We start from the raw sequence: 16,539 nt of genomic DNA, 5'->3' as shown, positions 1-16,539 counted from the left end.
TTTATTGTTTTTACATGGAAATGCATACCATATGTTTTAGATTGACATCAGCAATTAGGTAGCTCAAAAGACTGAGGCAGAGTTGAGTATGATCTGACTCTAAAAAGCACAAGTGCTTAGGAAAAGCTAAAAATAGTAATTATGTTATGCAAATAAGCTGTAGAAGAAGAATTGACACAGAGGCATTATAGGGAAGGGAGGATTCAGAGTTCTGAAAACCTACTCATATCAGGAATGGGTTAAATAGGCAACACTATATATATACCACGAAGGGTATAGCACCCTTCAAAATCTATAAAGATGTAAGGGAAGAGGGATGGGTGAAAGGAGAAGCAAAGGGTGAGGAAAAACAAGGGAGGGATGTAAGAATGGGGGGTGAGGTTAAGTAATAGCAAGGTAAGTTAAGGAGCACAATTATAGAAGAGATAGCAGGGATAGGAAAGAAGAGATATATTCAAATACTACAATAAGGATAAGGATTAGAAAAAAAAAGTATGACTAGTAATCCTTGATCTTAGACAAAGTCAAACTTAAAAGATTCAGTCAAGAGAGAAATCTACATTATATGTCCGCCATATGAATATTGTTTTAGATGCATATTTACATATGGGTAAGTGAGTGTGTATATCTATATTTCTGAGTATATGTAGATATGTATGTATGCTGCTCTATGAATGTATATACATATAAATATTATATATGTATAAGTCTATGGGTTGGTCTGAATATACATGTAAAATGTGTGTGCATGGGCAGGTGTGTGTGTCTGTATACATATGGAGGTATATATTTGTATATAAATATATCAGTGCTTACCTATAGCCTGCTTGGAGGGAAGAGTATGAAAGGGGAAAAAAGGAATAAAGTAAAAAAAGGATGCAGCAGAAAACAAAAGAATAACCTACAAGGAAGCAAAGAAAAGATGAATGCTCATAAATATTTCTTCTACTATTATATATCCTTTCTTGAACTAGTCACTTATTAAATATTTTGAATCTTCCTGTTCTGCCAGGCACATGACAATGTTTTGTTTTGTTTTGCTTTCCTTTTTGTTTTTGTTTTTTCTTTTTTCTGTTTCTGTTTTCTATTCTTTTTTTTTTTTCTAATTAAAAAACTTTTTGGGGAAAAAAAAGAATGTAGCACTACATCTTCATAAAGCTCCTTTCAATTGCTTAAATACATTTACCTTAAGAGATTTCTTTGGACTCTGAGATTTGCATTTCAAAATTCATACTCAACTTTGACTTTTAATGAGAAGTGCTTGAAAGTACTTTATTTGATTAAAAAGCCAATATTTTATTTCCTGTAGAATATTACTAAGCTTTCTAGAGTTGTTTTAGTTGTAAGCCTATTTATGTATGCATGTATGTAAGTGTACATGCATATATGTGTATGTGTATTTATGTGTACAAATAAATATGTATTTATCCTTGGTCTTTGGTCTTTGGTCTTCAGTAAAAAAATACTGAAAAGTTGGGCTTTCACAGTACTGCAAGCTTTGATTGGGATAGTGGGTACCACTGACCAAGAGGTTTTCAGAATGTGATAGGTTAACAAATATTAGGATTCACAGAACAATTAAGTGATCAATAGAAGCCTTGAGCAAACAAGAAATTGGGGGGCTAGGAAGGCGTAGGTGGATTCATTCAATCAGAAAGTCTTGTGGTTTTGAGAAAACCACAAACTAAAGATAATAGACCATCCAGCCCAAACTATTTGGGGTTAATGACCTGGCTTGACCAAATCACTACTGCTGGCTGCTTAATAGGGTAATTGAACATTAAACAACACACCCCAAAGGAGGAGTTTTCCACCATTTTTGAACATGGGATGTATGATGGGGGGAGGCGAATTTTATACATATTAAGGGGAAATAGGTATTGGGCTTATCAGAAAGATTGTAACCTGGATAAAACTGACTAATCTTTTTTCTGAAGGGAGGAGCTACATCATAAGAACAAGTATAAAGGCTCACCCATTTCTGTACTCCAAGCACACTCTTCCCCAAGAGGAGTGGGGCCTACTTCTGGTCAGAAAGGTTAAGACGATTCCTTAAGATTCTTCTTTAATAAAATTTCCTTGATAACTGATTTTCAGTGTCCAGTGTTATTTTTAACAAGATCTTTTGATTTTTTTTTTTTTTTTTTTTTTTGTAGAAGCTGCCAAATTTTATGGGGCAATTCCTTTGTACATAAATTGCTTCTTTCTGGATGCTTATGTAGTTCTTTTTTCCTTTGACACAAAAGCTATAAGACATGAATTTTGGCTATGGCATTTCTGGTTCATTTTAGGAAAGGACTGCAAAATTTTCTTTCTTTTTTGGGGGGATATGGTTTTCAAGAAGATTAATAGTTTTTAAATTGTTTTTGCTCTTAGATATCTTGCATTTTTTCCTATTTTTTTAAATCTTTGGATTAAAAATATTTCTTGCTGTCTTATGGTTTATTCTAGTTTTCAGGGATTATATTTCTTCAGCATGGTTTACTAGTTTCTCTTTTAAAAATTGTTCCCATTTGGGGCAACCAGGTGGCAGTGGATAGAGCACCAGCCTTGAAGTCAGGAGGACCTGAGTTCAAATCCAATCTCAGACACATAACACTTCCTAGCTGTATGACTCTGGGCAAGTCACTTAACCCCAATTGCCTCAGCAATAAACAAAACAAAACAAAACAAAAAAGCAAAACAAAATATTCCCATTCCAATTCTCTCTTCAAGAGCTTTAATTAGGAAAAAAAAATTTTTTTTTAGCACTTGTTCCATTTCATCTAGGCTATTCATATAGAAAATCAATTTTTTCCTTTTTATATCTGATTGCAGTTGTTATTGAGTTAGATTTGAAACTATAATACTAGATTGTAATTTCTTATATTTATTCATTGTTCCAGTTTGAATTTCTGAATTAGAGCTTTGCATCAGGGTCTGATTGTTCCCTGTTATCCTTTTAGATGGAATAGTTGGTTCTGCTTGGTCTCACTCTGGATCATATGGATTTTTTTAACTGACTTTCAACTTCCAGGTTCTGCCCCCTCTGCTTTAAGGTCAGGCCCACAACTCCTTTCTGGTACCTCTAATTAGGGTCCTCAGAGGTTGCATTGCATCTATGGAGTTGCTGGGTCTTGCCTACTTGTTGCTCTCTGAAGCTTCCAAGATTCCAGCCCTAAGGCTTTCTAGCTCACTTTAAGATTTTCTCAGGGAATCCCTGGTTCTATATACTCGTGTCCTTGGTAATGTGATTCCATATTGTATCTGCCCTGTCTTGGTCATTGGATGTGCTAGTGGGCCCTGGGTGTGACTTTTTGTGTGGCTCTGGGGTGGGAAGAAGTCATTTATTGTAGTTTCTTGTTGGATTAAAAAAATTTTTGTCTAGTGCATATTTAAGGGTTTTGCTAGCTTAGGTATGTAGAACCTGGGGAAGGGGGTAAGCCTCCATTTCAGGTGGTTACTTTGACTGCAAGTCTGCTAAAATTCATTTTCTAAGTGCTAAATATGCCATTCAATAAAGAGTTTGGGCTATCAGAGTAACAAAAAAGAATAATTTATGGTCCATGTATAGGAATGCCTAAATCATACATCCCTTATTATTGTATAGATTTGTTTATACTCTTGTCAGAGAATCTGAATTCAGATCCTGTATTTTCTGTGGAACTTTGGGCTTTTCTGTGGAACTTTGGGCTTTTCTGTGGAACTAAGTCTTAGTCTCTATAAAATTAGGTTAGATTTGTTGGCTTCTAGAATCCCTTCCAGCTCTAAATCTATGATCCCTTAAATCATATGAAATTAGTAAATCCACTGAAAACTTGCATCAATCCCCCACTTCTAGGGCTAAGGAGGCTTATCCATTGACCAACTGTCCTATTACCTACGAATTTTCTCTGGTACTTTTTTCCTCCTGGCTTCCTTCTGGAGGTGAGATAAGTTAGAGGCTCTCATTTCTTTGGCTTTCTTTGTCTAAGGGAATTTTTCTTTATGGAAACTTTGGTAAATGTTTGTTCAACCACGATTGAGTCATGACAAAGGTGTGTTTCACACTTAAATAAAAGGTTCAGATGCTATTTTTTACGCTTGTATAACAAGTTATTTTTAAAAATTTAAACTTGAGAAAAGTTGAGAAATACTATGACTTTTTGGAATGAGGGTGGGGGAGGGATGTTTGGGGAAATTCGAGGAGTGGGGTAAGAATGCTGATTGGAGAATTAATGTATTTGATTTTTGTAGTTATGTTTTAATGTTAGAGAATGCAGTTTTACTTACCAAGAGCTAAAGGAAAATTTAAGATGAAATCTAGAATATTGGGTTCTAGTCTTACCTTGACACTAACTCATTATATTCTAGGGTGAATAATTTCATTTATTTCTCAACATGTTTCCTCTTCTACAAACTAAGAGGTCAAAGTAGATGATATCTAAAGTTAGGCATCATGTTCTATGTACCAATGTTCTGTAGATCTGATATAAAATCCTAATGTAGTTTGTGTTCTGCTTTATAGCCAACTCATAATTCTCCAAAATCTTCTACTTCCATGTCTTTGCATATGCTAACTCCATTTCTGCAATGCAGTTTTCCTCACCTCACATCTTAGTATCATTCTTAGTCTTTTCTTTGGTGCTAACCTCTTTCATCTTTATGACTTTGTGACTCTAATTTGAAGTCATTCCTTTAACTTGGCTATGTGGTTTTCCTCAAATTAGAGATATAGTAGGTATATAGAATATATAGTATACAGCAATAGCCTTAAAAGAGTATTAGAGTGGTGGCAGGAAGTCCATAGAGTATTAATGTAATTTTCTTTGATTCTGCCTGAAAGAGGCTTTTAAGCTACTATGTCCCCCAGACAGACTCAGGACAACTGGATAACAGTTTGACAAAAGTGTGAACAATGAAGAAAGCTGATTTTATCTGTATAAGGCTTTTTGTCCATTGTCCAAATATGAATCAACTCCCTAGCTTCCCATTTTCAACAATTTAATTCAGATCAACATTTTTATGTATCTGTTATATGCTGTGTTAGGTGCTAGAAATATAAAGACAAAAGACAATCTCTCTCCTCATGTCAATATATTCTGTTGAGGGGAAACAAGAATACATAGATGAGTTCATATAAAATTTATACAAAGTGAATGCCGACTATAGAGACTATATGATGAAGTGGGTAGAAAGTTGCCTTGTGGATAAAAGTTTTCTTCAGATTCAGGAATTCCTGGGTGCAATTCTTGTCTTCTGCATGTTGGCTCACTGACTGAGTAAATCACTTAACCTTTGTGGCCTAAGATTACAAAGTGCAGTGCAGGTGTCAAAAATTCCTTATATCACTGAAATCACAGATTGGGAAATAAAAAGACAAAATAATTTTTTGAGGGGGTGTAAGCATGGGAAAGGGAAAACATTCACCACTTTGGAATCAGGAAAAGTCTAATGTAGGAACAGACACTTGAGATGAATTCTAAGAGAGAGCAGGGGGAGGCATGCTGGGTCCATTCAAAGTCAACTTATTTTGGGAGTGCTTTTCCTATTAGTTTATGAACTCCAAGCATGCAATAAGAAACTCCACATATATGGTAAGCACTATATAATAAATGCTTGCTTGGTACTTGTCTAACAGCATTGTAAGACCTGGGCTCCTCCCCTACTCAGTAGCTTTGTAATTAAAAGAAAAATGTACCTCATTGAAGGCTTAATTTATGGTGTATCTGATTCCATCCCCCAAATAAAATATTAATTTTTGTGGAGTTGAATTGGTCTGACAGGTACTAGAACTCTTGATTCTATTTTCTAGACTGTCCAGACCTGTTGTCCAACAATTTCTGGTTGGATTGGGGATATAGAATATATTCATAAAAGCTAACTAAATGCACAGAGGTTTCAAGAAAAGGGCCTAATGAGGGTTATGGATGAAGTATACTAGAAAGAGAACTGCATTTGGAATCACAAAATAATCTGGATTCAAATTTTAGCTCTCCCACTTACTACTTGTACCACTGTGGGGGCAGCTAGTTGGTGTAAGAGAATTACTGAGCCTGAAATCAGGCTGATACCAGGATCAAATCTGGTTTCAGTCACTCATTAGCTCCATCACTTAACACATTTGCCTCAGTTTTTTTCAACTGTAAAATGGGAATAATAGCAGGACTTATTGTCCAGATTATTGTGAGGAAGAGATGAAATTTTTTTGTAGAAAATAGCACAGTGCATGACACATTGTAAGTACTTAATGAAGACTTGTTCACTTCTCCCTTTGGGAAAGTCAACTTCTAAGAGCCAATTTCTTCATCTGTAAAATGAGGGGGTTGGGCCAATTAATGATCTCCAAAATGCTTTTTAACTTTAAATTTACGATCCTATGACCTGTGTGACTTAGGGCAAGTCTCTCTGATTGCTATCCCAGCTCTAGATCTATGGTTCTATAACCATTTAGGTATGGTTTAATTTTCTTTTTTTTTTTAAAAATATTATAGCTTTTTATTTACAAGATACATGCATGGGCAAATTTTTAGAATTGACCCTTGCAAAACCTTCTGTTCCAACTTTTCCCGTCCTTCTCCTCCCTCCCCCAGATGGCAGGTAGACCAATACATGTTAAATATGTTATATGTTAAATACAATATATGCGTACATGTCCGGTATGGTTTAATTTTCAAGCAAGATTCGGAACTCATATTAAAGGTGAAGGGTAGTAAGAACTGAGAATGCATGAGCTTTAGTATTAGTGACAGTGAGCCGGGCAGATTCTCCAGGACTCTCACCCAAACTGAGTCATTTAATCAATATGTGGTTATGGACAAACCATCTCATTCATCCCACCCATTAGAATGTAAGCTCCTAGAGGGCACAGGCTATTCTCATCCCTGAAGTACGTAGCGCTTTGCCTGGCACTTCTCAAGCATCCTTGTAGCTAAAAAAAAAAAAAAAAAAAAAAATCATTCCTCAAGTTCCAGCTTCTTCTGTAATAGAACAACGTTTGATTAAATGATTTCACATTGTCACAAAATTTCAGAGTTGAAAGGGACTTAAAGCCCCTCCAGTGCACTTCCTTCCGCATTTAAAGAGGAAATTGAAACCCAGAGGAGTGAAGCGATTTGTTACGTGGAAGCACTCTAGTCTATTGCACTGGTCACGGAGCACCTAGGGTCATTTAAATAAACAAAGAAGCCTCTATTGAAGATTTGGATCGGATTGAGAGGACTCCAGTCGAATTGCCTCATTTTTCAGCAGGTGGAGAGCCAACTGCCCTCCGCCAAGGTCACACATGGAAAATAGCAGCGAAAGGAATTGAGACCTCGGACTCCAAATCTAGAGTTCTTTTTAACGAACCCCGCTGCCTTCTAGCTGGGAAGCCGGTCGTTGTCTATAAAAGACCACCCCTAAACTCCCATCACTTTAAATTCTTCCCTCCCTCCCGGTCGCCACTATTTTCTTCTGCCTGGAAACTACCTCAAAAATCGCCGCAGGGAGCAAGCCCCTGCCGGTAACTAGGGCCAGGCCGGCGGCTACAAAAGGAATCCGGTCGCCTCCGCCTCCTCCAGGAAGCGTCAGAATTTCCGCGCCCCGAACACGCAGCCTGCGCGCGCTCCAAGGTCCCTCGCTCTGACAATGGCGCAGCAGGGCTCAGGTGTAGCCCTGGGAACGTGGGGAGTAAGGGAAGGGGAGGGGCCAGAGGGAAGCAGGGATAGAGTTTCGGTCGCTCTGGCCCGGGCAGGTGCGGCCGGCCGAGTCGGCAGTTCTCACGCGTGCGCACTAGCGCGCCCCAGGTGCGTAGTTGGCGCAAGCGGCGGCGGGCGCTGGCTCAAGCTCTCAGGTGCGGCACTACGGACAGGAGGAGTGAAAGAGAGAGAAGGAAAGGGAGGGGGGGAAAGCGAGAGCGAGGGGCGGGCTTCCGTTCCTCAGCGGCGACGGGGCCCGCCCCTTCCCCGGGCCTACCAATGAGAGGAGCCAGAATGGTCACGTGCTCGCCGCCGAAGCCCCGCTCGCCGCCAGAGCAGCCGCGGCAGCAGCAGCAACAGCAGTAGGAGCCGGAGCCGCCGCCGCTAGACCGAGGAGCCGGAGCTGAGGAGGCGGCGGCGGCGGCGGCGGCGGTGCGGGGAACCCAGAGGGAACCCGGGTTTGGGCCCGGCAGCGGGGACTGGGCGCCGGCTCGGGTAGGCGTCTAGGGGCGGGCGGGCAGTCGGCGGTTGGAGGCGGTTGACTGCGGCCGTTGTGGCGGTTGGGAGCCGGCCGAGCGCTGCTCCGCATTGTTTATTGTGTGTGTCCCTAGCAGCAGCAGCCGCGGCCGCGGGGAGCCCCGGGGATCTTGGAACTGGGAGAAGGATTCTAGCGCCTCCCCCACCTCTCCGGGGCCCGGCCCCGGTAGGGAGGATGGGCGGGCTTTGTATCCGCCGCCGCCGCCGCCGCCGCGTCCCGGGAACGACAAGGGCAGGACGGTATATTCACCTTTGGAGAAGGAGGGGGAGGGGGAAGAGGACGAAGATGAAGCGTGAGATATGTGTGGGAGAGAGAGCCCGCGCTCCACACCACCGGATCCGGGAAGGGGATAGGCGGGTGGTATAGGATGGGGACCTGTGTGTTAGGGATGGGGGGGGGCAGATTGGGAAGGTGGTCGAGGGAATGTGGGGAAGGAATGAAGGGAGAATTGAAAATGGGGATAGGATAGTGGGAGGGTCGAGGACTCGAGGTGAGAGTGAGGGCCTAGAAGATCGGGGAGAGAGATGAGGTTCGGGGTGGGAAATGAGGCTCGAGGACAGAAGGAGAGGGTTCAAGGATGGAGAAGAGTGGAGGCTGGAGGATGGAGCTTGAGAATGGAGGCCGAGGATCAGGTGAGAGTATGAGTGGGGGTCAAGAATAGGGAGAGAGAAGCGCGGGTAGGATTGGGTGGGTAGAGTGAATGGTAGAGAGGCAGGAAGGATCAGTATAGTGAGTTAAGGGAGCACCAGAGGTTATAGCGGGAAGGGGTGTGTTATAGCATCAGTGGAAGACTAAAATGATTTGGGATCTTTATTTTAAGGTGGAAGGTTTGGGTCGGGTGGAGCATTTTTGGTAAGGTCATACCTAGATAAATTGTAACTTAGCTGGTAGGTGGACAGAGATAGGGTGTGTGTGTGTGTGTGTGTGTGTGTGTGTGTGTGTGTGTGTGTGGTTAGAGCAGAAAGTGGAAGGGAATGGTAGGTGCTAGGGTTTTGGAAAATTGATCAGGTTTATGCATTTTGAGCTTATAGAGTATTGAGGTAATATCTTGGAGGCAAAATTCCAGTATTTATGATAACGAAGTTGAATGAAATATCTCCTGAGATGGAAAAACATTGGTTCTTGGGGAAAAAGGAGGTTAGTCGGACATGGTTGCAGACCTTAGAATGAACGGGGAGGGGATAAATGAGAAGCAGCTTTTGGTACTCTTCAAGTTAGACGATTTGGGTTTAAACTCCTACACTTACTAGTTACGTACACAACATGAACCTTTTTGAACCTTGGTCCTTATCTGCAAAATTCTCAAAAATAATACTTGAACTATCTCAGAGTTGTCAAATTGTTTGGAACCATGAATTTAAGTAATATTAAGTGCAGAATTGCAAGATTCAAGGAAGCATGGAGGGGAGGGTTGGGAAAGACTTTGAGATTTTGGGGCAACCCTCTGCACTGTTAGAAGTATGATGCTTAGAGCTAAAAGTCCTGAATCTGTGAGTGCCAAGAATATTGGGCTGGAGGATAATGTGAATTCTCAAACTTCCCAGGTAAGATGCAATTGGGAGAGCAACAGAAAACAGGAAGATAATTGTTTTTTGATTATGGACTACACATTTAGAGCCAATTAGAGGTCATTTTAAAATGAGGAGCCAGGTCTGGGCTTCAAGCTTCAAGGGAATCTTTAAATTTCATAAGTCACAGAATGCTGGGAGGGAATTTGAGGTCATCCATTCCAATCTTCTTAGAAGTGACTTGGTCAGGGTCTCATCAGTAGTAAGTAGCAGAATTGAGATTGCAATTCAAGTTTTCCAGTTCTATATTCAGTACTCTTCCATAGCATCATGCTATTTTTCTAATTTAGTATGTAAAGAAATGTTCTGAGTATATGAACTGTGGCTGCTTACTGTTTTTTTTGTGGTTTTGGACACAAAAGTCCAGTAAAGCATTTGTTAAATGAAAAAAAAAAAAACTTTCACTTAGTTCTTTCCTGTATCTTTTATGATTCTTGGCCTTGATAGTGCCTGAAGACTTGCTGGGGAGATTCTAGAATATTGTGGTGTATAGGTTAATTGGGATTGGTTTTTAGATAAAATGAATTTTGTCCTTGTGACCTAGTCAATAGGATGAAGTACTTGGTATCTTCCAGTTTTGTAGGCTTGTTCTCTGAGGGCCTCACAGTGAGAAAATAGGTCTGCAGGAATTTATTTTACCATTTGAGCCTTATTGGGTTTATTATTTGGCATGCTGCTGGGCTGGCCTGGCTTCTTCCTGGGCAGCTAGCTTTAGAGCTGAAGAGAGTAGGTTCTGTGTGGCTGGTGCAGGAACTGTTCCACTAGCCTGCCAAATACATGGAGAAATAACTCTTAGGGGTTTTAAGACAAACATTTTAGTCCCATTCCCACTTTGTGTTCTGTGGCTAGTGTTACATTCTTTGGGATTTAGAAGGATCAAAGAAACTTCTTTTGACTGTCTCAGTAAACTAGGGGTTGGTTCCCTAATAGGTCAGTTCTAGGTAGAGAAATTTTTTTCTTTTTGGAGTCCCTAAATTTAGTCTGTTGACATCTTAATGGCTAATTTGATCATATTCATCAGAAATTGTATTACTTCTAAGATTTCAGTGTGTTAATGTTCCTTTCATATTTTTAAAACAAGACTTTTATCTTTCTGCACAATTGTTCTAACTTTTGGCAATTTAGAAAATGTCTGAACATTTTTAGTTAAGGATATTTTTATGAGATCTCTTTGACTGAATTTTAATTATAAACAGAGGAAGGTTAAGTGGAGAAGAGGCCAAGCTTAAAATAATTTGAATTTGTAACTGTGCACATTTTGAATTTATTATTCTGTTAGAATACACTATCTTCAGGCTAATAGATTTTTAAAAATCCAGATCATGAAGTAGCAAAACTAAGAAAATGCATATATTCCATGTTTTCTTTTTGAAAGGGGGAAGTGTTTTTGAGGATGTGATTTGCTACATGTAGATTCCAGATAATACATACTGACACATCTACTGGAAGTTCTGCTGAGATGTGATAATCCTATGGAATACTGTTATTGGCAATTTGATCTTAATCCTTTGGCAGTGATTTAAGTTGTTTTGGACTAGACGACTGGGAGTAACCTTTGAAAATTCCTATGGGCATTGCTAATTTTTTCTTTTGCATTTCCCATTTTTTTGTGTGAAGCCATGAGTGATCTAGGATAGAAGAAAATCAGACTGATTGTTAGAGCTTAGAATATAGAATGTTAGAATTGGGAGAGGGATGTTAGAAATCTTCTGCACTTTAATACATAGGAAACTGAGGCCTAGTATTCTAGTGCAGCCTTAGCATACTTGTTATACTTCAGAACCTTAGGAAGTTTTAGCCTAAGGACAATAATTTCTGGATTCTTCAAAATATTCCAAACTTAGGAACCTTTGAATTCAGACTATTTCCTGAATACTTTGGACTTGGGAGTCTATGTAGTGGGTTCCAGTTTCTATTTTCCCAGTGACTTGCTGGATGAGACACTTAATCCTCTTTATACTCCTTTCCCCTACAGAAACCTGATCCTTCAGTATCTCAAGGGAATTGAGATAGTTTATATTAAGTTTGAGTCTCTTTGAAAGAATAAAGCTAAATAAATATTGGTTATAAACATTTCTTTCTCTCCTTTTCTATCCCCCATTCCTTTCTGCAGAATTTAAAAGTAGTTAATGCTTTTTATACGGAGTCTTTTGGATGTTCAGTGGGAACATAAGATGAAGGAGAAATTCTGTTTCCTTGATTTGTAGTTGCTTTGCAAAATGAGGCTAACTCTTTTGCTTTATAGAATACATAGCTATCTCATGTAGGCAGCATTCTATTATTGAATGCTCAGCTGGGCTAGATTCTTCGGTCATAATTGCTTGTGAGGGACATGTATATTGCTTAATCATCCACAGAAACTAACATAAGTCAGTTTGGGATGCTGAACCCCTAAGTAATTAAGAACAGATAATGACCCTTTGCAATAAGTTTTACAAGTTTTTAATCAAAGTTGAATTTTCATTGTCTTTTTGAATAACTTGAAAAGAGAAATGACATCTCCCCTCAGAGCAAGTGCATTTAATTTGGATGTTCATCTTTTCATTTTTATTTTAGTTAATTTCTAAACTCAGAATCAGAGTGAGCTGGAAAGAATCTTAAAAAACAGCGTTAAAATACAGAATCTTGGTGCTAGAAGAAATTTTAGAATTCATCTAGTCTAGTCCCTCTTTTATGGATAAAGGGCTAAGGCTTAGAGAGGTAAAGTGATTTTCCTCAAGATCACCTGGAAAGTTATTTACAGATCCAAGATAACTCGAAGCTCTCTAGTTCACTGCTTATCTACCCAATACCTTACTGCTCTGTTGTGATGCTGCTGCATGATTTCTAATCCTGTTGACAGTTCACAACTCTTTCTGAGGGAATGATTTAAAATTTTTCGTGTTGTGTCTTTGTTTTCTTAGTTTTGAAAAGCCTTCAAATGCTGGTCATGATTGACATGGCAAAATGTAAATAGTAAATTGTTTTATTAGTCATTAATTTATTTCACCAGAGGGTTGATACATTCCTCTTGAATGGTAATTTCTCTTTCTGTTGACTGAAGGGGTTCACTAGATTGTGGAACAATTGAGGTGCCTTTTACGTTTTGCCTCATTTTTGTTTTCATATAGTTTTTTTTAAGTTGGAAGATTGTTTTTCAGAATCTCTTCAGCTGTAGAAAAACTGTCCTTGAATAGGTAATTATAAACTTCATAGTCTAAATTTAGGAAACTATTGAGATGTTAGTTAAATTTATATGGTAATTAAAATGAAAAGAATGAAGTAATGAGTAAATAAAATCAAATATTGGTGTGAAATTGAAAGATCAATAAATTTTTAATGTAAGTGAAGTATATATCTTTGTTTAGTGAGTTGACTAGATGAATGTATCTATACCTAATTTGAGGATTTCTTGCTTCAGGATTATAGAATCATTCAGGGTCATACAGTCATGAATATTAGACTTGGAAAAAACCTGATAATAGAATATTAGAAGTGGAAGAGAATTTTAAAATGGTCTTGTCCATTCCCCTCATTTTAGAGAATGGAGGAAACTTGGGCTCATAGAGATGAAATGTCTTTCTCAAGGTCAGATAACTGAGTAAGTTAAAGTAGTTGAGTTGGTGTCCTTGTCTGGTGCTCTTTCTATTACGTCATGGTATTCTTTAAATGTAACCCTATTTGATAAGTAACTCAGGGATCCAGGTGTTTGGTTTCCTGGTTATATTTAACTTGGCATAATAAAACTTTATCAGAAATATTGTATTCATTAGTTTATTCAACTTTAGTAGAATTCAAATGGTTACAATTGTTTGTCTCTATAATAAAATCACAGTCCTTTTTGAATTGTGTGACTTCATGGCTCATTTCCATTTGAAAAGTGAGAATTCTGCAGCAGGTTGTGTAATAAATCCCTTGGCATTTCTAGGTCACTGGTAAGGTGTAGCTCTTTACGGCTCTGCACCTGCAGTTTTTTGCTCATCTGCAGTATATTTCAGGTGCCAGGGCTCTTCATAATCTCCCATTGGTCTGCTCAGCTTTTGTTCACTGAAATGAATTTAACCATTTCAGTGCAGGATAAACTGTCTTAAAATCTAATTTTGTATGCTGTGTTTATTTTTTGACTGTTTTTATAGTCCTAGAATCATGGAATGTCACAGTTTGAGACTATAGAACCCAGAATAGAATGTTAGAACATTTGAGCTAAAGGATTAGATTAGGGTTTCTCTAAATCGGGGCTTTTAACCTTTTTTTGTGTCATGGACTCTTGATAGTTTACTGAAATCATTGGGCTCCTTCTTAAAATGTTTTTAAATGCATAAAATAACATACTACATAAGTTTATAAAGGAAACTGATTATTGAAATACATGTATCACAATGTTTTGAAACAAGTTAATGGACCCCAAGGCTAACAAATCATTTATCTAGTCTGACTTTTTTTCATTTTGAACATGGGGAAACAAGTAGAGAGACTTGGAAAGTGACTTGTCCAAGGTCACATGCTTAATGTCAAGAGTCAGAATTAGAATAAATGTCTTTTGCCTGCTTACTCTTCTGTAAAATGAAGCAGCGTTAGATGACCTCTGAGGCTCTTTTCCAGCTCTGAATTTATGATTTTATAAGTGATAATAAATAGGTTTTTTCAAAGTACAGATATTTAAATAGAATATTTTGGAAATGACTAATATTCTGTACCTCGCATTCCCCTCACTCCCTTCTGTCAGTCTATGAGCCTCTTAGGTACATAGTTTTTATACATATTAGACTGTCAATATAATTATTCTGTGAAGTGTAGGAGCATTGCTCATTTATATTGATATTTGATGTGAATACAAAGACCACCCCTTGTATTGCTGATGCTATTTTACTTTGGGATCTAATCAACCTTTCTGGAAATTACTATTCTTGGATTTATTTTTATAAGGGAATGAGGGGGGAGATACTTTGTGAAAGGGAAAAGAATAGGTGCTTCTTCCACTTAACTATTATTTACTATCAAATGAACCTAGAACTTAACCAAACATTATTTGTAGTAATCCCTACAAGCTGTAATACAACTTAATAAGGTTGTGAGGTGTATGGAAAGAGCACAACATTTAGGAATTAGAAGACCTGGATTCGAGATATGGCCCTGCTACTCATTTTTTATATGACTATATTCGAGTCTTTTCCTCTCTCTCCCTTATTATTCTGTTGTGATGTTTGTTTTTGTGTTATTCATTAGCCTTTCAGACTCATTTGCTGTATGACCTTGAAAATTCTTTAATTCTTTGAGTCTTCTGAGTCTTTTCCTCTCTCTCCCTTATTATTCTGTTGTGATAATTTTGTTTTTGTGTTAGACATTAGCCTTTCAGACTCATTTGCTATATGACCTTGAAAATTCTTTAACTCTTTGAGTTTTAGTTTATCAATAAAATAGAAATAACTATATTAATAGGATAGCTGGGAGGAGAGGGTATTTTGTACATTTTAAAAAGTCATATAGAAATGTGAGTTACAATTATGCAAAGCTCTGATCTTGCCATTTTTGTTCATAGAGACAATCATTGACTTTATCTTTATGATAAAATACAAACTTCTAAATTGCTATTCAAAGCTGTCCTTATTTTATCTACTGCACTCAATAGTTTTTCTAGTTTTATTTCCTGAAGCTCTGATCTACATGCCAAAACTAGATGACTTTCAATTCCTTCTCTTAGGCTTATCTTGCTTTAACTTTTGTTAACAATTGAATTTCCCATGCCAGTGTGGTTCTCATCCATCTCTGATTATTGGAATCTTGTCCATTCTTCAAGGCCTACCTCAAATACCATGTTCTCTGGGAATCCTTTTTTGATTTCTTACTTTTCCCATTCTTCCCCAATGAGGTTGCTTTCCTTGTAGCCTTCTTAGTGCTTTGTACCCTCAGCACATTTTACCATTTTACAGTTATTTTTTTGTTGTACAATTTTCTCCCCTGTGGTAAATTTGTGTCTTTTTGTATTTTATCTCCTGCTGATTTTATGTATTTCATGAAGGCAAGGACTACATATCTATTTATTTATTTTCTAAGGCATGGTAAAAATACATTAAATCCAATATATGCACACGTTTATACAATTATCTTGCACAAGAAAAATCAAATAAAAAAAGAAAATGAGAAAGAAAATAATGCAAGCACACAAATAATGAAAATGCTATATTGTGAACCACACTCAGTTCCCACATTCCTCTCTGGGTGCAGATGGCTTTCTTCATCACAAGACCATTGGAACTGGCCTGAATCATCTCAGTATTGAGGACAGCCATGTCCATCAGAATCAATCATCGTATAGTCTTCTTGTTGCTGTGTATAAAGATCTCCTGGTTCTGCTCATTTCACTCAGCATCAGTTCATGTAACTTTCTCCAGTTCATGTGTATGTCATTTCTTACAGAACAATAATATTCCATAACATTCATATACCACAACTTATTCAGCAACTTCTCCAACTGATGGATATCCATTCAGTTTCCATTTCCTTGCCACTACACTAAGGACTGCCACAAACATTTTTTGCACAAGTTTTCCCTCCTTTCAAGATCTCTTTGGGTTATAGGCCCAATAGAGACACTGCTAGATCAAAGGGTATGCACAGTTTGATAGCCCTTTGGGCAAGGACTACATATTTAAAAAGATAATTATCCTTTTATCTTCAGCACCTAGCATAGTATTTTATACAAAATACACACAACCAGAGTTGTGTGTTCAATTCCGTGACAGCAGCAACAATATAGTATTTCCTTTTTTTTATTCCATAACATTGTGCATGGTATTTGGCATCAGATAGTCCCTTA

At 38.1% G+C, this 16,539-nt stretch overlaps 1 protein-coding gene across 9 annotated transcripts in view; it reads left to right on the top strand.

Annotated features, from left to right (window-relative positions):
* The first annotated feature begins 7,738 nt into the window (after positions 1-7,738).
* The window catches only part of STRBP (spermatid perinuclear RNA binding protein), a 179,982-nt gene continuing 171,181 nt past the window's right edge, over positions 7,739-16,539 (top strand). For 5 of the 9 annotated variants that reach the window (XM_074293014.1, XM_074293009.1, XM_074293005.1 and 2 more), the window contains exon 1: positions 7,739-8,132. The gene's annotated coding sequence lies outside the window, so the exon portion shown is untranslated. Of the gene's footprint in view, positions 8,133-8,331; positions 8,415-16,539 lie in introns of those variants that run through there. The other 4 variants (XM_074293010.1, XM_074293007.1, XM_074293008.1 and 1 more) reach the window with 3 other exon arrangements.

The sequence above is a fragment of the Sminthopsis crassicaudata genome, chromosome 2, assembly GCF_048593235.1.
Source record: "Sminthopsis crassicaudata isolate SCR6 chromosome 2, ASM4859323v1, whole genome shotgun sequence".
Classification (NCBI taxonomy): domain Eukaryota; kingdom Metazoa; phylum Chordata; class Mammalia; order Dasyuromorphia; family Dasyuridae; genus Sminthopsis; species Sminthopsis crassicaudata.
Note: the sequence above shows the minus strand (reverse complement) of the source record. Positions and strands in the feature narration are given on the sequence as shown.